The sequence below is a fragment of the Phacochoerus africanus genome, chromosome 10 (genome assembly GCF_016906955.1).
Source record: "Phacochoerus africanus isolate WHEZ1 chromosome 10, ROS_Pafr_v1, whole genome shotgun sequence".
NCBI classification, from domain to species: domain Eukaryota; kingdom Metazoa; phylum Chordata; class Mammalia; order Artiodactyla; family Suidae; genus Phacochoerus; species Phacochoerus africanus.
In genome coordinates this window covers 122,351,310-122,377,452 of record NC_062553.1, presented here as the reverse complement: position 1 = coordinate 122,377,452, position 26,143 = coordinate 122,351,310, and the positions used below count along the sequence as shown (strand labels likewise).

The following is a 26,143-nucleotide window of genomic DNA, read 5'->3' as shown; positions in this document are numbered from 1 at the left end:
ACGGGAACTCCAAGATGAGAATTATATGATCTATGGCCTAGTCCTTATTTGTAAAATTAAAATATAATTGCATAAAATTAGGACTAACATGATAGAAGAGCTCCATAATTTAGGTAATTTTCTGTGTGTCAGAAATTCTATTTTTGCTAAAGGACTGTGCTGCTTTTTTTAACCAAATTTCCTTGATTCATTTTTAAATCACCTCTGCTAATTATGTACAATAATAACATTTTACTATTAAAGATTTAAACAATGATGTTCATCTTACTATAATGATATTGCTATATTGAATATAGGGAAAAAAATCACTAGAGAAATTAAGAAACCAAGATATGTTGCCAATAAAATTTTCAGTTGTCATCTCTACAAATACAACTACAGATGGTTTAAGTGTAGTCCCATAGTGAATCAGTAAGAATACAGCAGAATATTGACTCTGGAATTTCTTCTTGCCTATTATTCAAGAAAAACATGTCATTATACTATATTACATTATATTATATTATATTATATTATATTATATTATATTATATTATATTATAAGAAAAAACACTGAAAAATAACATAGGAAACAATAATTTTTCTCATTCAAATAATTAGGACTTATAATCGACTGGCAATGATTTATGAAAATTCTACATTGTGTTACCAAATAATCTATGAATGAATCCTTATTATTTGCTTTATGGATATACTTAACTATATTTCCTTAAATTAAAAAAGTTGAATGATTATATATCCTGTTATATTGTTTATATTTCAGGTGTTGAGAAAGACAAGGAAATCTATCTACCCATCTATCTATCTATGTAGCTATAACATTTTCTACCACATGAGCTCCCATTGTGGCTCAGCAGGTTAAGGACCCAACATAGTATCCATGAGGATGCAGGTTCAATCCCTGTCCCTGCTCAGTGGGTTAAGGATCAGGCATTACTGCAAGCTCCAGTGCAGTTCGCAAATGCAGCTCAGATCCCGCATTGGTGCGGTTGTGGCATAGGCCTCAGCTGCAGCTCTGATTCAACCCCTAGCCCAGGAATTTCCATATGCTGTGCGTGCAGTCATAAGAAGAAGAAATATATATATCCTCCTTAAAGTCTGTAGCTGGGGAGAAAGACCATTAGATTAAACATAGGGAAACCTAGATTTCAGTCTTGGCTCTGTTTCTCACAGGCTATATATGGTTTGAAATCCCTTAACCCTTGGGCTCTTGAATTCCTCATTTATAAGTGAAGACTGGATCAGATGATATGTTCCATCTTCTCTACCTTTGGAAATCTACAGTTGCACAACATATAATTTAAAGATGTGCTCAAAACCTTTATCCTGCATAGATGAAATTCACAAGAGTCGTCTTTCTTTTTCTTTCGCTTTGATCAAAGATAACTAAAACTGATAAAAGCAATTTGTTCAATTCTTTATGATGACAAGGCATTCCATCAATTCTGACCTGGATATAAATCAAACACAACTTCTGATTTAACAGTTTGCAGTTACATCCTTAATTACCATAAAGAGCTCATGAAGGAGAATTTTCTAAAAGCTTATTCCACACCTTCCCTATTTGTAGCTTGAATCCTAATAATACAGAAGGGCCATAGGAATACCGTCCTGTGATATAAACTAATTGCGCAAATATTCTGAATAGTGCACATGAAGGAAGGCATACAGTCAACTTTTTATCATTAGTTCATTAGAAGACTTTTGCCAAATACAGATGAATGACTTTCTTCCCCTAGATGCTTATAGTTGAACTCTGTACCACAGAAAATAACCGAGAGAGCTCAATGATGATATTTACAATATTAATCTCAATAAATAGCAGAGTGAGATACACAAGACGGGGAAATTATGCTCTTTATTATATCATTTCATGCCATCAGAAGTACTAAAATGTAAGATAACATTATGATGGAGACTAATACATTATTTTTCAAAACCATAAGTAGCATTGCTAAACAACAAAGGGGAAATGGATGAGAAGTCTTATGTGACTTAGATCTATAAATTCTAACAAAATTTATTCTAATTTAATTTTCTGTTTTGCTTCAAAAGGACAATCATCTATAAAAATGTTTTTAATGAACTCTGCCTGAGATGCTTTTGAACTATCTGATCAAAGATAAAAGAGTATTTTTCATGTGAAAAAATAGAGACATCGCATAGTTCTTATTTGCTACAACTTGCCTAGAGAATCAAAATGCCTATCTTTTAAAATATACGCAGCATGATTTTACTAGTATTTAAAGTAGATTATAATTGTTGTGCTAAATCATATGATATTTTTCCGGAAATTTTAAAAAATCAATGTCAATTAGATGAAAACAAAGCTTGGCATACATTTAAATATTGTACAGGAGAAAATTGACAGAACGCTGTAAACCAGCTATAATGGGAAAAAAATAAAATAAAAATAAATTGTACATCCAGGGGAGTTCCCATCTTGGCACAGAGGAAACAAATCTGGCAACATCCATGAGGATGCAGGTTTGATCCCTGGTCTTGCTCAGTGGGTTAGGGATCCAGTGTTTCTATGAGCTGTGGTGTAGGTTGCAGATGTGGCTCGGATCTGGTGTGGCTGTGGCTGTGGTGTAGGCCAGCAGCTACAGCTCCAATTCCACCCCTTGCCTGGAAAACTCCATATGCCATGGGTGTAGCCCTACAAAGACAAAAAGAAAAAAAAAAAAGAAAGAAAAAATGTTCATCCAGAGATACATGGTACCCTAAACAGAATTGTGAAAGGCAATTTCAAGCCACTTGCTTAATATAATATAAAAACGTAATAATCAGAGCATCATGTGATAGTCTATTTCTATGAGAGGGTTCCTCCGTAAAGTGTACTACCACAGATTACACCTACCACCATGAAGAGTGATTTTGACCCATCATATAAGTTATTCCAAGCATTTTACATTTCAAGTTATACTATATTTGTAATAAATACAATTTTATATAGGTTTGTGTTCATTCACACTAATAACTGGAATAAGAAAATGGATCTCTTTTGAAAAGTTTGTGTTCAGACGTTTTAGTGGTTATGACAGAAAGATAAATGTGAAGGAGAAAATGGTAGAAAGGTTAAGGCAAAATAAGTGTATCAGGGAATTCCCTTTGTGGTGCAGTGGGTTAAAAATTTAGTTGCTGCAGCTTGGGTTGCTGTGGAGACTGGTTCTGTCCTGTCCGGGCAGTGGGTTAAAGGAACTGGGCACGTTCCAATTCAGTCCCTGGCCTGGGAACGTGAAGGTGCCATGGCTATGAAATTTTTTAAAGAATAAAAAAAAACTTTAAGTGTTATCAGGGTTAATTAAATACACACACACACACACACACACACACACAAAAACCGAAAACAACAAAATCTCTTTCCCCATCTGGCACCAGACTTTTCTTGGGAAGAGTAATGCTTTAGGTTAGAAAAATACCTAGATTAGCTGCTTACAGTTGGGAAAATTCAACAAGCATAATCATTATAAACACCGTAAAACAAACACACAGTCATGATCAATTTGATAATATTTTTTTTTTAGGATATTTGTCTGTGTTCTTGAGGGGTATTTATTTGCAGTTTTCTTACAGTGGAATACATCTGCATGCTTTTGTTTTCTACAATATTCTGGACATCATTAAAAATAAATAATATCCCTATCCTTTCCATTTTCTAGAAAAGTTGCTATAAGATTTTTTGTTCCTTAAATGTTTGTGCCTGATATTTTTCTTTTCAGAAGGTTTTTTCTTTAGGAATTCAATTTCTATAGTAAATATAGAACTGAACTAATCGGTTTTCTATTTCTTCTTGAGACAGTTTTGTTTATGTCTTTTAAGAAATTTGCCTATTTTATGGAGTTCCCATCGTGGCTCAGTGGTTAATGAATCCAACTAGAAACCATGAGGTTGTGGGTTCGATTCCCCGGCCTTGCTCAGTGGATTAAGGATCTGGCATTGCCATGAGCTGTGGTGTAGGTCGCAGATGTGGCTCGGATCCTGAGTTGCTGTGGCGTAGGCCGGCGGCTACAGCTCCGATTCAACCCCTAGCCTGGGAACCACCATATGCCGCAGAAGCAGACCTAGAAATGGCAAAAGACAAAAAAAAAAAAAAAAAAAAAGAAAAGAAATTTGTCTATTTTATATAAATTGTCAAATTCTTTGTCATAAAGTTTTTCACAATATTTATATTATCCTATTAATGTGTGAAAAATATGTTGTCCAATTTTTAATTTCTGATGTTACATAGTATTTTTTATTAATTTAGACTTATTATTGCTAGTATGTAAAAATATGTCCAAATTTTTTTATATTGAACTTTTTTGCATTTTATTTTTTTACTTTGCTTATGTATGCTGTTTTAATTGAATTATAGTTGATTTACAATGTTTAACAGGCACGGCAAAGTGATTCAGTTATACATATATTATATGATTCTTTTCTATTATAAGTTATTAAAAGATATTAAATGTAGTTCCCTGTACTATATAGTCATGGTTAGGTTTTGTTATGCATCTTTTTAATCTGGGTTGTCTCTTTATCTTGATGAGGCTATATAAAGGTTTATCAATCTTGTTAACTTTTAAAAATAATTTATTTTTTTGGAGTTCCCATCGTGGTGCAGTGGTTAACAAATCCAACTAGGAACCATGAGGTTGCAAGTTCGATCCCTGGCCTTGTTTAGCGGCTAAGGATCCAGCATTGCCATGAGCTGTGGTGTAGGTTGCAGACACGGCTCAGATCTGGTCTTGCTGTGGCTGTGCTGTAGGCCGGCAGCAACAGCTCCGATTAGACCTGGGAACCTCCATATGCCATGGGAGCAGCCCTAGAAAAGGCAAAAAGTCAATAAATAAATAAATAATTGATTTTTTTGTTTCATTATTCATTGTTTCTTGTTTCATTGAATTTGAAACTTTTTTCTCTTCTAATATAAATATTAAAAAAAGCTGATTCCAGTATGATGCATAGGAAAAAAAATCACTGGTTTTGTAGTCAGGATAGACCTTGGCTCTAGTCTTAACACCACTAGTTACTAGCTATGCTACTATTTTCTTAGTTATGTCATTAAAAAAATGGAGTTATATCATTAATAAAATGGATATATAAGAGGTAAGAGGTATGTCTAGATTCCTATCTATTTTGATTATGAAATTCAAATAAAATTTAACATCTAAAACTAAAATATTCATGTATCAATTATCTTAATACCTATGCTAATTAAATAAAATGAAAAGGATATAACTCATACATCATTCATAATATATAGGTGGTTCATCAACTAAAACATAAAAATTTCCAAAGCTTCACAGAGACTAAGTCAGGTTTTTGACCCACCGAGTCACAATGGGAACTCCTAAAATATCTAGTTTATACAAGATTCTTAAAATGGAAGACAAAAAATAAAGAGATCCACTTTTGTTTTCTTATCCTTAACTCCCACAGCTTCCTGACTAGATGTGCAAAATGTCCTGCAGAAATGGGCCTGGGACAGATAACTACAGAAATCCACAAAGAGGATTGATTACTGGAGGTCCTCAGAGATGCAGGTTTCATTTGGACGTAGAACAATTGTAAATAGCTTTTAGAGGAAATAAACTTCTCCCTCTGACACCCCTAACAGATAGTTGGACATAACTGGGATCACAGAGGATGTTTTTTGACCTAACTTTTGGAGACTATGACTGCATTTTTATCTGTACAGCACAGAAATTAAAGTGACAAAGTAAACTAAGACATAGTGGAACTGAGATTCTCAGTGAAGGAAAGCTGCCAATTTTACTTTTTAACATATACTTCTAAATACACTCTAAGCTGTTATGTGATGCTCCACACTGCTTGAGGCTATTATATTTCATTTGGATTCAAATACCACTAACTCATCCACAGGATGATATTCAAAAAGTGCTGGATTTCAAAAAGTGATGATTTATATGACATTCCCCCGACTCCGGCCCAGTCTCCTGGTGACTCAATTGATTCTATCTGGAAAAAGTTTAGAGAAAGCAGAAGTAAGATCTGTTGTGATCAAGGAACTGAATTTTCATCTACAAAGGAATCAAACTTGAAAGGAATTTAGCTGGTGATTTGGGGCTCATTAACACCAGACTTTAATCAAATGTGCTATAATTATTAAGCAGCTAGATTTCTGCAGGCTCATTGCTGCAGAAATTGCATTATCTAACAGTTTTGCTTCACTGAGGTATAATTAACAAATAAAAATTATATATATATAAGATGTAAAACATGATAGTTTGATATATGTATATACTGTGAAATTACCACAATCAAGCTAATTAACACATTTATCACCTCACAGTTATTTTTTTCTGAGAACATTTAAGATTTACTCTCAGCAAATTTCAAGTATATGATTCAATATTATTAAATATAGTCACCATGCTGTTTGTTAGATCCCCCAAACTTACACATCTTATAACTGAAAATTTATATGCTTTGACCATCCTCTTCCCTTTTGGCCTATCCCCCACCCCCAACAAACAACATTCTACAGTCTGGTTGTATGAGTTCAACTTTTTAAGATTCCATGTTTAAGTGATATCATATAGTACATGTGTCTCACCATCTGGCTGATTTCACTTTACCATAACATCCTCAAGTTTCATCATATTGTTACAAATGTCAGAATTTCCTTCTTTATAAAATTTTTTTAAAAAATTAGAGTTGATTAGCAATGTTGTGCCAATTTCTGCTATAGAACAAAGGGACTCAGTCATACATATATACATATTTTTTAATATTGTTTTCCATCATGGTCTATAAAATATAGAATTCTTCACAAATTTTTATGTGATTCTTGCACAAGGGTCATGCTAATCTTCTCTGCATTGTTTCAATTTGAGTATATGTGCTGCCAAAATGAGCACAGAATTTCCTTTTTTATGGCTGAATAATAGTCCATTATATTTATTTATAGCATATTTTCTTTATCCAGTCATCTGTCAATGGACACTTAGGTTATATCCATATATCAGCTACTGTGAATAGTTCTTCAATGAACATGAAGGTATAAATATCTCTTTAAGATACTAATTTCATTTCCTTTGGATATATATAGCTAGTAGTAGGATTACTGGATAGTATTGCAGTTCTATTTTTAATTTTTTGAGAAACTTCCATACTGTTTTTCAACAATAGTGATACCAATTTGTTCCCACCAACAGTGCATAAAGGCTCCCATTTTTCCAAACATTCCCCAACATTTATTATCACTTCTCCTTTTGATAAAGGCCATTCTAATAGGCATGAGGTGGTACCTCACTGTAGTTGTGATTTGCATTTCCTGAGAAGTAGTGATATTCAGCCTCTTTTCAGGTATCCATTGGCCATTTGTATATCTTCTTTTGATAAAGTCTATTCAGGTCCTTCTCACACTTTCAGTGTTTTTGCTACTGAACTACAGGAATTCCTCATATATTCTGGATACTAACCATTATCAGATACATGGTCGCAAGTATTTTTTTTCCATTCCATAGGCTGCCTTTTCATTTTGTTGACTGTTTCTTTTGCTGTGCCATTTTAGTTTGAGGTAAATCCACTTGTTTATTTTCACTTTTATTGCTTGTGCTTTTGGTGGCATATTCAAAGAATTATTACCAAGACCAATGTAATAAATCTTTTCCTCTGTGGTTTCTTGTAGGATTTTAGAGTTTCAGGTATTTTTTCAAGTTTTTAATCCATTTCGAGTTATAATTTTTGTATATGGTTTAAGACATTGGTCCAGTTTCATTCTTTTGCATCTAGTTCACCAATACCATTTATTAAAAAGACAATCCTTTCCCCACTGTGTGTTCTTGGAACCCTTATCATAGATTAGTTACCAAGATATTTGTGGTTTACTTACGGTCTCTCTATTCTGTCCCATTGGTACATGTGTCTGTTTTTATGCCAAAACCATATTATTTTTATTACTATAGCTTTGTTTCTTTGTTTGTTTGTCTTTTTGCCATTTCTTGGGCCATTCCCGCAGCATATGGAGGTTCCTAGGCTAGGGGTCAAATGGGAGCTGTAGCCACCAGCCTACGCCAGAGCCACAGCAAAGTGGGATCCAAGCTGTGTCTGCAACCTACACCACAGCTCACGACAATGCCAGATCCTTAACCCACTGAGCAAAGGCAGGGACCAAACCCGCAACATCATGGTTCCTAGTCGGATTCGTTAACCACTCAGCCACGACGGGAACTCCAACTTTGCAATGTCATTTGAAAGGAGGAGGTATAATGCCTTCAGTTTTGTTCCCTCTCAAGATCACTTTGGCTGTTTAGGGTTTTGGGGGGCTCCATACAAATTTTAGAACTGTTTTTTTTTTTCTTTCTTTCTTTCTTTTTTATGGCCACAACTGCACCATGTGGAAGTTCCCAGGCTGGGGGTCAAATAGGACCTGCAGCTGCAGGCCTACACCACAGCCATGGCAACACAGAATCCAAGCCACATCTGTGAGTTATGCTTTGGCCTGTGGCAACATCAGGTATGTAACCCACTGAATGAGGCCAGGGATCAAAGCCACATCCTCGCAGAGACTATGCTGGGTTCTTAACCCGCTGAGCCATAATGGAAAATTTTAAAATTTCCAAAATTTTAGAATCGTTATCTTGTTTCTGTAAAAATGCCATTGAAACATTGATGGGAACTTCATTGATTAGAGATTGCTTTGGGTGGTATGGACATTTTCACAATATTAACTCTTCTGACCCAAGAATACATGATATCTTCCCACTTACTTGTGTCTTTGATTTCTTTCATTAATGTCTTATAGTTTTCAATGTAAAGATTTTTCACCTCCTTGATAAATTTCTAAGTATTCTATTATTTATGATGCTGATGTAAATGAGATTATTTTATTTCTTTTTTAAATAGTTATTTATTTTTTGGTTTTGGGGGTTTTTTTGCCTTTTTTTTTTTTGTAGGGCCACACCTGTAGCATATGGAAGTTTCTAGGCTAGTGGTCGAATCAGAGCTATAGCTCTTGGCCTATGCCACAGCCATAGCAACACAACCATAGCAACACAGGATATGCATCTACGACCTATATCACAGCAATGCTGAATCCTTAACCCACTGAGCCAGGCCAGGGATTGAACCCATATCTTCATGGACACTAGTTGGGTTCTTTTTCACTGAGCCACAGTGGGAACTCCATTTATTATTTTTTATTTTTATTTATTGTTTTTGCTTTGTTTTGTCTTTTTTAGGGCCACACCCATGGTGTATAGAGGTTCCCAGGCTAGTGGCTGAATCAGAGCTGCAGCTGCTGGTCTATGCCACAGTGACAGCAACTCCAGATCCAAGCTCCATCTGCAACCTACACACAGCAATGCATTATCTCTAATTCACTGAGGGAGGTCAGGGATCAAACCTGAGTCCTCATGGATATTAGTCAGATTCATTTCCACTGAGCCATGATAGGAACCCTGGGAACGCCAATTTTTTAAATAGTTTTTATGGGCTTACAAATTTACCGCATATCCTAGACTGTGTACCTTCTCCCACCATAGTTATTACTTTACGAAAGGAAGGAAAAGTTGCAATAAATATAAAGAGTATAATAAATGTAAAAATATATGAAGGGATGCAGGGATAAAATTCAGAAAGAACAATTAAAATATTAATCCCTATCTTTTCAAATGATTTTATATGATGAGATTTTTGCCCTTTTCAGAGGTCTCTTATTTTAGAATAAAAAAATGTTGCCAATTGTATTAGTTTTCTATTATTGAAGTAAGAAATTACCACAAGTTTTGTGGCTTAAAAATAACACAAATTTATTATCCCAAAGTTTTTTAGGTTAAGAAGCCTAGGGGGTTGGGCTTGTTTCTCTGTCTATCTTACAAGGCCAAAATGAAAGTGTCTGCAGGGTTATGGCCCTTTATGGAGGCTCTAGAAGAGAATATGTCTAAAGAAACATTCAGATGTGCCAAAATTTAGTTGTACACAGATATAGGAGTCTCCATTTCCTTGTCAGCTGGTGTCTGGGGGTCATTCTCAGCTCCTTGAGGCCATTTGCTTTTAAGGCCCCCCTCCTCCATCTCCATCATCCGCAAGAGACAGTAGAATTCTCACATTTTAACTCTTATTTCTAATGCATCTTTAACTGACTTTTCTGCCTTCCTCTACTAATTTTAAGGTTCCATGTGATTATATTGAGCCAACTCAAATAACATACGATAATCTTGCTAATTTAAGGTGACCTGAATAGCAATCTTTAATCACCTTTGTAAAATTTCTTTGCCAGGTAATATCAACCAGCCATGAGTGCTAATCAAAAAAAACACTTTAGACAAATGAAAATAAAAAACAACAAATGAAAATCTATGGGATGTGGCAAAAGCAATTCTAACAGGGAAGGTTATAACAACACAAACTTACCTCAAGAACCAAAACATCTCAAATAAACTACTTAACCCTATACCTAAAGGAGCTAGAAAAAGAGCAACAAACAAAACCCAAAGTTAGTAGAAGGAAAGGAATCATAATGATCAGAGTAAAAATAAATAAAATAGAGGCTAAAACTCAATTAAAAAATCAATAAAACTAAAACCTATTTATTTCAAAAGACAAAAACGTAATAAACCTTTAACCAGATTCACCAAGAAAAAAAAGATCAAAATCAATAAAATCAAAAATCAAAAAGAACTTGAAACTGACACCATAGAAATACAAAGGATCATAAGAGACTATTATGAATAAAAATATGCCAATAAAATGGACAACCTAGAAGAAAACTGACTAATACCTAGAAATACAAAATCTCCCAAGACTAAACCAGGAAGAAACATAAAATATTAACAGACCAATTACCAGTAATGAAATTGAATCAGTAACAAAAAATTCCCAACAAACAAAAGTTCAGGACCATATGGCTTCACAGGTAAATTCTACCGAATATTTATAGAAGAGTTCTTCTCAAACTAGTCCAAAAAATTGCAGAGGAAGGGACACTTACAAATTCATTCTATGAGGCCACCTTCACCCTGATACCAAAAGCAATTACCCAAAAAAAACCCAAATTTTAGAACATTATCTCTGATAAGCATAGATGCAAAAAATCCTCAACAAAATACTAGCAAACTGAATCCAACAATACATTAAAAAGATCATACAACATAATCAAGTGGGATTTATCCCAGGGATGCAAGGATTTCTCAATATCCATAAATCAAACAATGTGATAGTCCACATTAACAAACTGAGGGATAAAAACTACATGATCATCTCAACAAATGCAGAAAAAGCTTTTGATAAAATTCAACATCCATTTATGATAAAAATTCACCAGAAAGTGAGCATGGAGGGAACATACCTCAACATAATAAAGGCCATTTATGACAAACCCACAGCTAACATCACACTCAATGGTGAAACACTGAAAGCGTTTCCTCTAATATCATGAATATGACTAGGATGTCCATTCTCACCAATTTTGTTCAACATAGTTTTGGAAGTCCTAGTCACAGCAATTGAAGAAGAAAAAGAAATAAAAAGAATCCAAATTAGAAAGGAAGAAGTAAAATTGTCACTGTTTTCAGATGACATCTTACTATACATAGAAAATCCTAAAGATGCCACCAGAAAACTATTAAAACCCATTAATAACTTTGGTAAAGTTGCAAGATACAAAATTAATACACAGAAATCTGTTGCATTTCTATACACTATCAGAAAAAGAAATTACAAAAATGATCCCATTTACAATCACATCAAAAATAATAAAATATCTGGGAATAAACCTACCTTAAAAAGTAAAATAACTATACTCAGAAAATATTAGATGCTAACAAAAGAAACAGAAGATGACAAAAATAAATGGAAAGATATATCGTGTTCATGGATTGGAAGAATTGATATTATTAAAATGGCCATATTCCACATGGCAATCTACAGATTCAATGCAATCCCTATCAAAATAACAAGGGCATTTTTCACGGAACTAGAAAAAGTAATTTTAAAATTTGTATGGAAACACAAATGACCCTGAAGATCAAAACATTCTTGAGAAAGCAGAATAAAGCTGAAAAATCACACTCCCAGACTTCATACTATACTACAAAGCTACAATAGTCAAAACAGTAGGGTCCTGGCACTAAAACAGACACATAGGTCAATGGAACAGAATAGAGAGCCCAGAAATAAACCCGTAAACTTATGGCCAATTAATCTACAACAAAGGAGGAAAGAGTATATAATAGAGAAAAGACAGTCTCTTCAATAAGTGGTACTGAGAAAACTGGACAGCTACATGAAAAAGAATGAAACTAAAATATTTTCTAACACCACATACAAAATAAAATCAAAATATATTAAAGATTTAAATGTAAGACTTGAAACCATAAAATTCGTAAAAGAAAATATAGGTAGGACACTCTTTGATGATATTTTTCAGATCTGTCTCTTAAGGTAAAGAAAGCAAAGCAAAAATAAACAAATGGGATCTAAGCAAACTTACAAGCTTTCACAGAGCAAAGGAAACCATTGACAAAACAAAAAGACTACCAGAGTTTCTGTCATGGCACAGCAGAAATGAATCTGACTAGCATACATGAGGACACAGGTTCAATCCCTGGCCTTGCTCAGTGCATTAAGAATCCGGCACCACCATGAGCTGTGGTGTAGGCTACAGACACAGCTTGCATCCTGTGTTGCTGTGACTGTGCTATAGGCTGGCAGCTACAACTCCAATTCAACCCCTAGCCTGGGAACCTCCATATACTGCGAGTGTGGACCTAAAAAGCAACAAAAACAAAAACACAAAGATTACCTATTGAATGAGAGAAAATATTTGTCAATGATATGACCAGTAAGGGGTTAATATCCAAAATTCATAAACGTTTTGTCAACCCAACATCAAAAAATAAAAAACCCTGATTTTAGGAGTTCCCGTCGTGGCGCAGTGGTTAACGAATCCGACTAGGAACCATGAGGTTGAGGGTTCGGTCCCTGCCCTTGCTCAGTGGGTTAAGGATCCGGCACTGCCATGAGCTGTGGTGTAGGTTGCAGACACGGCTTGGATCCCGCGTTGCTGTGGTTCTGGCATAAGTCGGTGGCTACAGCCCTGATTCGACCCCTAGCCTGGGAACCTCCATATGCCACGGGAGCAGCCCAAGAAATAGCAAAAAAAGACAAAAAAAAACCCTGATTTTAAAAATGGGCAAAAGAATTGAATATAAATTTCTCCAAAGAAGACGAACATATGGCCATCAGGCACATAAAAAGATATTCAATACTGTTAACCATCCTGGAAATGCAAATCAAAACCACAATGAAATATCACCTCGCACCTGTCAGAACAGCTATCATCAAAAAGACTATAAATAAGTGTTGGCAAGGATGAGGTGAAAAGGAAACACTTGCGTACTATGGAAAGCAGTTTGGAGGTTCCTCATAAAACTCAAAATAGAAGTATATTCTAAATGATCCAAAAATTCCATTCCTGAATATACACCCAAGGAACAAAAACTTTAAATAGAAAAGATACACACATAGGCAAAATGATGGAGACAGTAAAAATGTCAGTAGCTGCCAAGAATTAGAGGGGAGGGAGGGATGAACAAGCCTGGCACAGAGGATGTTTAGGGCAGTGAAACTACTCTGTATGATACACAATATCATGATTTATTTATCAAAACTCATAGAATGTATACTGCAAAGAGCGACCACAATGGAACCTATGAACTTCGGCTAATAATAATGCATCAATATTGCCCCAAACAAGTGTACCACCCTCAAATAAGATGTTAATAAAAGGGAAACTGTGAGTGGTAAACAAACAAAACAAAACCAAACCAGAAAAGATACACACACCTCAGTGTTCACAGTATCATTATTTGCAACAGCCAAGATGTAGAAGCAACCTAAAACTGACCATCAACAGATGAATGGATAAATAAGATGTGGTATACACGAACACACACACACACACACACACACACACACACACTGGAATAATACTCAGCCACAGAAAGGGTAAAATTTTTCCATTTGCAATAACATGGATGAACTTGGAGGGAATTATGCTAAGTGAAATATGCCACGCAGACTAAAAAATACAATAAACTATTGAATATAACAAAAAAGAAACAGACCCAGATACAGAGAACAAACTAGTGGATTACCAGTGGGGAGAAGAAAAGGAGGAAAGACAAGATAGGTGGAGGGGGTTAAAACATAGAAACTACTATGTATTAAAAATAAGCCACATGGACATATTGTATAGCACAGGGAATATAGCCAGTATTTTATAATAACTATAAATGAAGAATAACATTTAAAAATTGTGAATCACTATGCTGTATACCTGAAAATGCAAATAATAATGTAAATCAACTATACCTCAATAAAAATAAGAAAAGTAAAAGACGATCTGATTTTATAAACATATACAAATTATACATATATATATACTTTAGGCTCTTGAGGTTAAGGGATGGACATCTTGAAGAGGTGAGGCTGAGGGATAGGAAGGCATTATTCTAACGACAAAACTTATGACTTAGTTATTCAGCATTTACAATATTGAAAACATAGCAGTTACTCAAGTTATACCAAAATTTGCATACTAAGTAATTTTGTAGTACAGTTTATACTCTTACTTTAAAAAGAAGCAAAGCAGACCCATATGAAGGTGTTTTCATTATTTCTTACTGACATAAGTTCACCTCAATTTGTATTTAATACAACTTTGTGGTTCATATATAAGAACTATTCTCAAAAGATGCACTGAGATGGAAAACTGTCTTTCTAAACTTTTTCCTATACTAAAAAAATATTTCATAGTACAGTTCCAACAGAAGGGAACTGTTACAATCTCTAAAATCATGTATCCTGCAAAGAATTTAATTTAATCTTTACAAAATAACTTGACTGGAAAACACAGTTCAGGATGTCATGCTGAACAATGAATTTCATTTATAGAGAAATAAAATAATAGTACAACTATTATCTCTACTTCATACACTACACGATTTTATGTAACACCATTTTTCTGCTTAGTACTGAATGTAATTTTAAAGTTGTTAAAGTCAAAAATGCTTTACAATACAAATAATCTCTAGGAAATATAGTTTAAATCACATTGAAGCCTCAAGCAGATAGCTTCTCTTTCAAATAATTTACAAATAAAGTAATCTTATTTTGCTTACTCTTTCAATTAAGATTAGGCACTCGATAACTTTAAAATTATCACATAAATAGAACTATTGTGAAAATATCAAGAAGGTAATCATACAAAAAACTATTCTTAAAATGTGATCGCAATATATAAGAGCCTATTTTTTCCTGAAAATATGCATATTGATGTACCTTAAAAATAATTGTGTCAATTTCATTTTTTGAAAATAAATAGACCTGTATACCATATCTACAACTTTGTTTACCAATACTTTTAAAACTAGAATTAAATTCATATTGTACATCACATTTCTAGAAAGATTACCTCATTAATTGCATGAAATGTATACATTATAAAATATGACTAGTCTAGATACATCAGAGCAGTCATGAAAAACTTGTAATACCATCATAGTGATATGGTGATTTCAACTCTAAAATTGACAGTGACTAAACAGCTAGTAATACCTCCTGAACAAAAGTAACTAGAAATTTAGTCACTGTCAGGTTTAAGATGCAAACTCTAGAAATGAAAAGCATGTATTTTTATGGGCACGAAAAATTCCTGAGAGACTGAGAGTAGATAAGTTTGAAGAAAATCTCAGCTTAGAGCATACACTGAAGGTGCAACAAGCATGCAGGATAAAACTCAGGGAGAACTCAAGGATTGTTACCTGAGGGAGAACAATTAGGCACTACCACTTCTTTGTCTGCAAAAGCCACATAAATATCTGTCCTGTGCTGGGCCAGAGATGGGGTCTTGGGGGGGGCGGTGGTATCGGGAGGTGGTAAGAACAGAAGAAATACGTGGAAAACCTGGGACAAAGACACAGAGGAGTGTCTCAGATGGCTAGTGAAGCACAGCACCTGAAAATCACATGGCAAAGTACTCCATTTATTGGCACATATTAACTATCTTTCCTTCTTACTGGAAACAGTTCAGAGAGCAAGCTCTACCAGCAGCAGCTCTTCCCCTGCCTAGGTGGGCTGTACCAGCATAGACACTCTAGAGTCTAACAATTATGTGACCATGTATCCTGGTTTTGCCATACCTTTGGTCTGTGTCCGTAGCTCTGGTGTTCCATCCAATTTAGCATTTATTTTGAAAATGGAGGCCAAGTTTGAAAGCTACATCACATACATACTCTATCTAGCAAGAAATTCCAATTACAAAAATGAGCACAAAATCAAGTACTGACAAACATTTTAAGAAAGACAACTCAATTTAAAAAGACATGTAAAAAAAAAAAACTCATAACCAAAGAAATGAAATGAAAAGATTATTCAGAACCATAGCTTAAAATCAGAAAACTTAATGTCCTAAGAGAGATAAGCTAAACCTATAAAATACTAGAAAATCAGATAAGAACAGACTCCTAAGAAAAATACAAATAGAGACAGAAATAACTTCTCAAATTGTAGAACAAAAATATAAACATATGGCTTAAATAAGAGAATGAAAGTTTTGCATGAGTGAGCTGGAAGAGGGCCAAGTTATGCTCCAGGAACTTAAAATAAAGAGAAGATATGAAAAGAAAAAAAATGAAATAAAAACATGAAGAAGGCTAGGGAGGCAATATGAGAAGAAATAAATCTTGGAAATTCCTGAGAAAGAGATAAAGGCATATGAATCAGAAGGAGGGGGCTCAGCTAGATTCAAACAGAACAAATAAAACAAACAAGTAAACAAAATTTTCATATCTGTTCAAATTAATGAAAATTAAGGACAATGAAAAATTTCTGAATTATTATAACAAAGTGAAAAAAATTATATTAACAGAAGAATGTTGACACTGGCACAAAAAAAGACCCCTAAGCAATGGGAAAGATAAACAGATCTCAAAAACAAGAAGAGAAGATATATTAGCTATGAAAAGATGACAGTTGGAGTTCCCATCATGGTGTAGCAGAAACAAATCCAACTAGGAAACATGAGGTTGCGGGTTCAATCCCTAATCTCACTTAGTGGTTTAAGGATCCAGCGTTGGCATGAGCTGTCTTGTAGGTCACAGATGCGGCTCAGATCTGGCATTGCTATGACTGTGGTGTAGGCCGGCAGCTATAGCTCCTATTAGACCATTAGCCTGGGAACCTCCATATGCCACAGGTGTGGCCCTACAAAGACAAAAGACCAAAAAAGGAAAAAAAAAAAAAAGCTGACAGTTAAGTTGAGGACTCTATTGTCAACAGTGGCAAGGGAAGTCTCAAGTCAGTGGGAGGACTCTTTAAAGTATTAAGAGAAATTAAATATCAAATAGAATGAGACAACCAGCAAAATTATATTGCCACTACAAAGATAGAATTAAGATCACTTTTACATATTCTTGAAAGTTAATTTGTTCAAAATTAAGCTCCTAATATCCTTTCCAAAATCATCATCTCTTACATTTGTTTTCATCTTGGTTAACAGTAAATCTCCCCTGACAGTGGTTTGGACCTAGATCTCTAAGTCATCCTTGGCTTCTTCCTTGTCTCATGGCCTGCTTAAGAACCAATAGCATACTCTCAGCTAGCTTTACCCTCAAAAAATGCCTGAACTATGACACTTCTGCCACCCTTCCTGACAACACTCTTCCCTAAGCCAACCTCACCACTCACTGATATGGCAATGGCTTATCCATTACTTCTGCCTTTGCTCCTTGGCAGTCTATAATGTACAAAGTCAACCTGCTAAAACAGATGATATCAATTATCATTTCAAAACCCTCTAGTAGCCTTCCACCTCACCATGAAACATAACCTGCCAAGCCATGTGCTGGGGTGTACAGTACATCTCTGGCCATATCTACTCATCTCTATAGACTTCCTGGCTTCCTTGCTGTCTTGAACTTGCCAGGACCTCTTGTAGAATCTGTTTGCTTTGTCTTTGTCATGACATACTTTCATATTTCCTCAGTTCTATGGGTCTTGATTCAAAAGTCACCTCCCCAAGAACTTTCCTTGGCCACCCTACCTAAAATTTCACATCACATTTTTCTGCTTTATTTTTTTCTGCTAAACAATGTAACATACTACCTCCTATACATTTTATGTTTTATCTTGTTTAATGCCTGTGTCCCGTCCTAGAATTTTAGCTCCATGAGAACAGAGATTTTTTGCATATATTACCTTTGCCCAGCACACAATATGTACTGGTTTGAATGAAGGAATGAACATTTATCACTAAAAGCGTGTAATTAAAGAGATTTCTAAGATATATTTCAAGAAGAAGGAAAATTATCCTAGAAGGAATGTCTGAGATGTAAAAATTGAAGAAAATAATGAGTGAATCTAAACAGCAATTTATTGCATAAGACAATTTATAAACAAAGTAAACAAAGCTAAAGCATTCTTCAGGAGAGCAAAGATCATGATGGAATACAAACTTTATTCAGTAAACATGAAAGTAGCAACATCAAGGGTATTTTCTTAAAAAGCAAGAACGGTGTATATAGGTTCCAAACTTGCAAGGCAAACAGATGAAATAGGGGTGGGTGGTAAAAGATGATAGGAAGGCCCAGAATCTTTAAAAAGAAAAAAAGAAAAGCAAGCAAGCAAGAAAGCAAATTAATAAAAGTGGAAAAGAACAGAAAACTGCAATTATATAACACAGATACCAAAATAAAATAACCTATCACCTAAATATGTTATTAACAAAAGGGAACCACTAAAAACATATAGTAAAAAGATGAATGATATACTGGACAATTCTTACTGGAAAAAAAAGGCTGATATAGCTAAAATGCATGAGTAGAAATAAAGAGTGTCATTACAACATGATAAAAGGTTCAATTTAACAGAAAGCTATAATTTGTAGTCACCTAATAGTATTGATTCAAAAATTAAGTAAAAATTAAACAGACCATGAGGAGTAATTGCAAAATGTATCATTACAGTGGGAGTTTTTGACACACTACACAAAGAAATTAATATATTAAGAAAGACATAAAAGTTATGAAATTTTTCATTAATAAGCTTGATCTAGCTGATTATCTGTAGAGTATTATATCCAACTACTGGCAAGTACATATTATTTTCAAATGTAAATGAAACATTCACAAAAATAGTAAGTATTTAGCAATAAATCAAGCTTTAAGAAATTTTTTAAAATGACCAATAGATAGATAAAATTTGTTGACTACAAAATTTACAAAAAAGTATGATTTTTTTAATAAGGCTGCAAACATTTGGAAAATTTAAACACAATTTTAAATAGCTTATAGATAAAAGAAGGTATGCGAATATAAATTAGTATATATTTAGAAATGAATGATGTTCAACACTATAAGCAAAGAGAAATAGCATAAATAAATACTATTGTTTAGCCACTGAGATTTTGAAATTGTTTATTTACATATAGAACAGTACCTAATCAAAAACTTCCTAAATCCTTTTTCTTGATGCCAAAAAGGAACAAACAATCTGATAACAAAGATTAACGATATTCAAAAATATGAGGCTAACCTCATTCATAAATACATATGCAATATCCACTGAGATAATATCATGGACCTAACCGCAAAAAGCAAAACAATAAAACTTTATAAAAATTATTTAAGAACTCTGATAAGGAAAGAATTATTAAACAAGATGGTGAAAACAATAATTGTAAGGAAAAGATGAATCAATTTGATCTTAAATTATGTTCATCAATAGAAAACACTGAGAAATTGAAAGTCAAATCACAGAGGAGACATATTTACAGTGTATGTAACTATAAAATACAACTACAATATATTAAGAAGCACTAAAATTCACTAATAAAATAATCTAAAAGATAAATAGGCAAGAGATATTAAAAGAGTTTACAATAGGTTATCCATATAGCAAAAAAATATGCAAGAATATCATATTCATTGGACATCAAAAAATTCATATTAAAACTCAATTAAATACTCCTAAAGCAGAATAGCTAAAATGAAAAAAAAAAAAAAGACAATAACATGCGTTGGTGAGATTTTAGAGCAATTGCAATCCTAGGTATATAATTAAGAGAAATGCATATTTATGTGCACTAAAAAATATCTACAAAAATGTCTACTGTAACAGTATTCATACAAAACATCAAGCTGGAAGCAACCCAAGTTTGCATCAGTAGTAAAATGGATAAAGAAATTGTGATGCATTCTTATATTGAGAATGAACTAATGATTGCTACCTGCAACAACATGGACTGCAGCCTCAAATTACAAGGGTGAGTAAAAGAAACCAGACACAAAACAGTACCCCCGTATTCAATTTATACATTAAGTTGAAACAGTGAAAACAAACCAATGGCGTCAGAAGCTAGAACAGTGGTTATTTGGGGGCACTGGTGGTGATCAGGAGAGAGTAAAGGGAGAGGTTAAAGAGGACTGTAATGTTTCATTTCTTCATTTGATAATGGTTACATGGGTGTTCCACCTTACAAAAACATATTGAGATGTGATCTAATATTTTTGTATCTTTCATACTATTTGTTAATAGATGTTTTTATTATAAAAAGTGCATGGTATAGCGGTTATTGTTATAATAAGCAGGTAAAGCCACGAGGCTTCACTGTCTTCTGGAATTATAAATTTAATGTTTGTTATTGCTTTGTAATATACTTATAATAAAAATTACATCTATGTTTCCCAAAATGTTAAGAGATAGATACATTGAACCCATGGAGGAATAATTTAGCTTTATGTGTAAAAAGAAGGCTTTTAAAATATATTTTCAATATCCTAACATATCTTAGAATTCCACACTTCATTACATTTCCTCAAAATGCAAATCACTCTGTAGTGAAGAATAATCAGCACATATAATCTCAACTTCAGACAATGAAACCTTCTAACAACATCAAATAGTGTTTTAAGAGAACTGTAATGTATTCAGGTAACCAATGCTTACTCTACAAAGTATGCTACCAAAAAAAATCAATTTTTATCACTTGAAATCTATTGCAATTAGAGAGCAATGCCAAGTCACTGACACACTAATGGGTTTCAAAATATTTCAAAAAGAACAAGGGAATTGCTAAGTGTTTAATTGAAATGCAGCTCCAATAAGTATAACAAATTGGATAATACAAGCTTTCTGTAAAGCTGCCATATAAAACTACCATGCCATAGTGTAGAGTTTCAATAAATTTGCAGAATTGCCTAGGTACATTTTATATAACAATTATCCTACATTTAACTATTTAAAATATTACATTATGCTTTCTACCATTAAAGGAGTGGTTTTCCTGTGTTTCAAGTGTTTGAACTTTAATTTAATTTTGGAACAAGAGTGTAGCATTTCCAAGGAGAATCTGCTCCCCAAAATTTGACATGGCTTGCTTGAAGAGAATGTTATATCTAACTAAAACATAATTTTCATTCATCCAAATGCAACGTTATCCTACATGGAAATGATTAAACTTAAATTAGCAACTTGATTTTCTAATTCCTAGGGTATTACATTAACATTTGTAAAATCATAATTTCTGGCCAAAAAAAATTGTAATAATTAGACATAAAAAGCAGAACTACTTCAAGAATATCAAAATCTTCAGTTTTCATATCTCCCCCTACTCCCTTAACTTTGTCTTCTTATTTAAGTAATGGCCTTTTATTCTCCTAATTTCTATGATTATATTTCCTGGGCTTAGAAGGAGCAGCTCCCTTCCTACCACAAAACACCTAACATTTCTACACTTTGCTGTCATTCAACAAAATCAAGAAAATCTTTGTCCTTCTTTCCCTACCTTTCCTTCCTTCCATCCCATACAACCTCCCTAACCCTAATGTTATTATCTAATATCACATTATTCTCAACAAAACTTCTTCATTCTGGAACAGTCTTTCAAGGACTAGCACAACTTACGCCTGATACATTCAGATTTCTTTCAACCAACAATACAGAAGCTGTGGTGAATATATAAGCCAAACAGAAATCTAGGGCAGTAGTTTGCCAGGAATACAGGTGGGTAATATTCAGAATTAAAATTACACAGACGGATCTCATATTAAACACCCCCCCAAATTTGTTTCTTGTTTTTTCTCCTTTACGATTCACTTACTCATGGAATATACTGGGGAAGGCAGCATAAAGACTGCCTCATACTCTTTTATTACTTTCTCCATAGCAAAATGGCCCCTCCCTCCAACTACTATCTGGTTTGTAGGGACTGGGGGGAGGGGCAATGGGAGTTATTGTTTAATGAGTACAGAGTTGCAGTTTTACAAGATGAAAAGAGTTCTGAAGATGGATGATGGTATTAAATACATTATGAATATATTTAATATCACTGAGTTATACCACTTTAAAATGGTCAAGCTGATCAATTTTATGTCATGTGTATTTTACCACAATAAAAAACCAAAAGAACTTACTAACCAGTGCACTGACAGATACTGTTACAACCCATTTGTACAGTTAAATTCCACTCTGCATCAGTACCACCCCACCCTTTGCAGCCTTTAACTCCAGAGATTACGCTTCTTTCTTTCTCAAGGATTAAGTCCTTACGGGCATTTATTCCTAATAAAAACTGTAGAAGGTTGATCTGAGATAAAGACTTCATAAATCAATATTTGTTTGTTTAGGGGTGGTTTGGATTTTTAATACAAAGAAAAATGTCTTTGCAACCCTTTACCTGTTCCCTTAGCTTCTTTAAACTTATAACATGGTGAAAAGTATAGCAGGTCACTGACCATAAGCCTGAAGAAAGGACAGCTGTGCAATCTTCATATATTGCTAAGTTTTTATCCTTAATCATAAGAAAGCCTGTTAATGGCTGCCTCAAAACACAATTTCATGTGAACCAGGACAACTTCTGAGTTTTACTGAATTCTTTACCTTATTCTTAAATGAGTTAATTCATATTAAAGATACATGCATTGCAGTACAATAAACTGTATGCTTTTTCATCCTCAAATAATGTTCCATTGACTTGATTCTCTGTATAATGTCAGATATCTATTATCATTGAACAGTTTCTAATGTCCTTCCGTAGCATATGTAATGCCGTACTTAACTTTTATTTTCTTCCATTGAATTAACTTAAGGAAAATAATATAATTCAGATTTTCAGCTGATATTTAACTTTCATTCTCAAATAACATGAATTTAATATCTTTATCAGCTCACTTAAAAAATAATATATAAACGATTATACATTTTTAATATTTCTTTCTGTCTATTTCATTTCTGCCTTTAAACTCCAGGTAGCAAAAAAAGTTTTACTTCCTTTATATACTGCAACTCTATCTGAAAAATTGTTTGGACATGATAAGCATTACGAGTAGTCAATAGACTCTCAATTAAATAGACTGCCTCAAAATGTTGATCTTGTAAAGATATTCTACAAATTCAGAAATAAAAATACAGTAAATAAAATTGAGAATGTATTATATTGTCCAAACAGCAAATTAAACAAAAAAGAAAGAATTAGTGAACTGGAAGAAAAGGCTAAATAAAATATCTGCATGATACATAGAAAGGAAGCAGGACTAAAAAAAAAAAATAAAGACATGGTATAAAAAAAAAGGATACATTAACTGGAGATGAAAAAGAAGGAATAAGAGAAGGAGGACTACAAGTAAAAAGAGAATAAAAAGAAAAGTTAAAAATAAAGAACAATATTTGAAGAAGTTTCCAAAACTGGGGGGGCGGGGAGACATCAAGACATAAATTCAGGAAGCAGTATATAAACCTATCAGGATACATATACAGAAAAGCATAGCTAAGTATATCACAGTAAAACTGTTAAAAACCAAAGACAAGGAGAATATATTAAGAGCATCTTTAGAATAAATACATATTATCTTCAAAGAATCAATATTTAGATGTATCTGTATTCTACGCAGAAATAATGGAAGCCAAAATATAACTAAATGATCATTTTAAAGTGTTGAACATTGACTGCCAACATAAATTTTTAATCCAAAAAATTTTTTAATATTTTAGACACACAAAAAAAGAACAAATAGAATTCTCCACTAGCAGATCAACTCTAAAAGTAGTACTTCAGACAGAAGAGTTTATTTCAGACAAAAGGTAAATGATCATAGATGGCATCTTGAATGAAAAGAAAACAAAGAGATCACAAATGTGAAAATGGATAAATCTGTAAGTGACCATCCGTGTAAAACAATAATAACATCTTTAAGTTTAAGGTATTAATGGATCGAAATACATGACAATGATAGAAAATGAGGAAAAAGGGAACTGGAATTGAAGTGTTCTAGTGCTCGTGCATTGTCCAGCAATCAGGTAGGAATGTCAATTGTACTTGATTTCATTAATCAAGAATGTAACCACTAGCTACCCACCAAAATAAAAATAAAAGAACATAATTTCAAAGCTAATGAAAAAATATTTTTAAATAATTTTTTTTTACATCCTAAAAATATTCAATTCATAAAGGCAAGAAAAGATAAGAAAGAAAAAGTGGGTAGGCAGGATGAAATAGAAAACACTTAGAAAGTGGCAGATTTAAATGCAAATACATCATAAAATTCTTAAACATGTATTTACTAAAGAGTTCTAATAAAGGAGTTTAAAAAATGGATTTTAAAAGACGAAAATTTACACAGAAACAACAAAAGCATAAGGATTCATAAAGTTGAAAGTAAAAGGATAAAAATATATATCAAAAAGCATTAATACCATATGATATCACTTATATGTGGAATCTAAAATGTGGGAGTTCCCATCGTGACGCAATGGTTAATGAATCTGATGGGTTCGATCCCTGGCCTTGCTCAGTGGATTAAGGATCCAGTGTTGCCGTGAGCTATGGTGCAGGTCGAAGACATGGCTCAGATCCCGTGTTTCTGTGGCCCTGGCATAGGCTGGCGGCTACAGCTGCAATTAGACCCCTATCCTGGAAACCTCCATGTCCCACAGGAGTGGCCCTAGCAAAGGAAAAAAGACCAAAAAAAAAAATAGTAAAAAACTTAAAAAAATAAAATAAAATGTGATACAAGTGAACCTATCTATGAAACTGAAATAGACTTGTAGACATGGAAAACAGACTTATGGTTACCAAGGGGGAAGGGGAGTGGGGGATAGACTGGGAGTTTGGGGTTAGCAGATGCAAACAATTATACATAGAATGGATAAATGCAAGGCCTCACTGTATAGCACAGGGAACTATATATAATATCCTGAGATAAACCATAATGGAAAAGAATATCCAAAAGAATATAAATACATTCTTCTGCGATTCAAAGTGATTCTGAATCACTGTGCTGTACAGTAGAAATTTGGACAACACAGTAAGTAAATTATATTTCAATAAAAAATTAATAGACTCAAAATATAGAGAGCAAAAACTGACCAAGCTATTAAAAAATCCAATACTTTAGGGGAGGTTTTAAAATAATTTCTCAACAACAAAGAAAGTAACAAAACAAATGTTTTTAAAATGCAGAAGATTAAACAACATAATTAAAAACTAAAAAAGCATCTAACACTGATTATTTAAAATTTAAAACCTGAGTGACATATGGAGGAAAATAAAACACAAAATCAAGTAATTCACATGTTTTAACCAGCACTGAGATGGAGATATCTCGACTCGTGTATATATATATATATATATATAGAAACTAATAATGAGATTGAAAGAAGGAAAAACTATAGGAATGTGTTCCCTATAACTAGCAAGCAGAATTTTAAAGATACCATTCTAAAATTTTCATCTCCTACTTATCCAAGCAACCACTAATCTATCTACTAATGTGAAGGAATTTTTGTCACTGAAATTGAAAGTACCAGTAGGATCAACTGATCTTAAAATAAGGAGATTATCTGGATGAAACTAACCCAATCAGTGAATCTTTTAAAAGCAGAGTTTTCTCTGGCTAGTGGCAGAAGTCAGAGATTTGAAGCATCAGAAGATTTTGATGAGCCTCTGCTAGCTTGAGGGTAGAGGAAGCCATGGGTCAAAGAATGCAGGCAGCCCTTGGGAGCTCAGAGTGGCCTACCGGCTGATGGCCAGCAAGGGAACAGGGACCCCAATCTTAAAACCACAAAGAACTTAATTCAGCCAACAATCTGAATGAACATGGGAACAGATTTTTTCCCTGGAACTTTCAGAGAAGAG

The 26,143-nt window shown here is 33.7% G+C and overlaps 1 protein-coding gene and 1 non-coding gene across 2 annotated transcripts in view; both read right to left on the bottom strand.

Moving 5' to 3' along the window:
- STPG2 (sperm tail PG-rich repeat containing 2) overlaps window positions 1-26,143 on the bottom strand; it is a 334,050-nt gene that overhangs the window by 58,404 nt on the left and 249,503 nt on the right. The gene's annotated exons all lie outside the window — the stretch shown is intronic.
- On the bottom strand, window positions 6,760-6,866 carry LOC125110464 (U6 spliceosomal RNA). Its single transcript, XR_007130638.1, has one exon. It is a non-coding gene; the product is annotated as a U6 spliceosomal RNA (small nuclear RNA).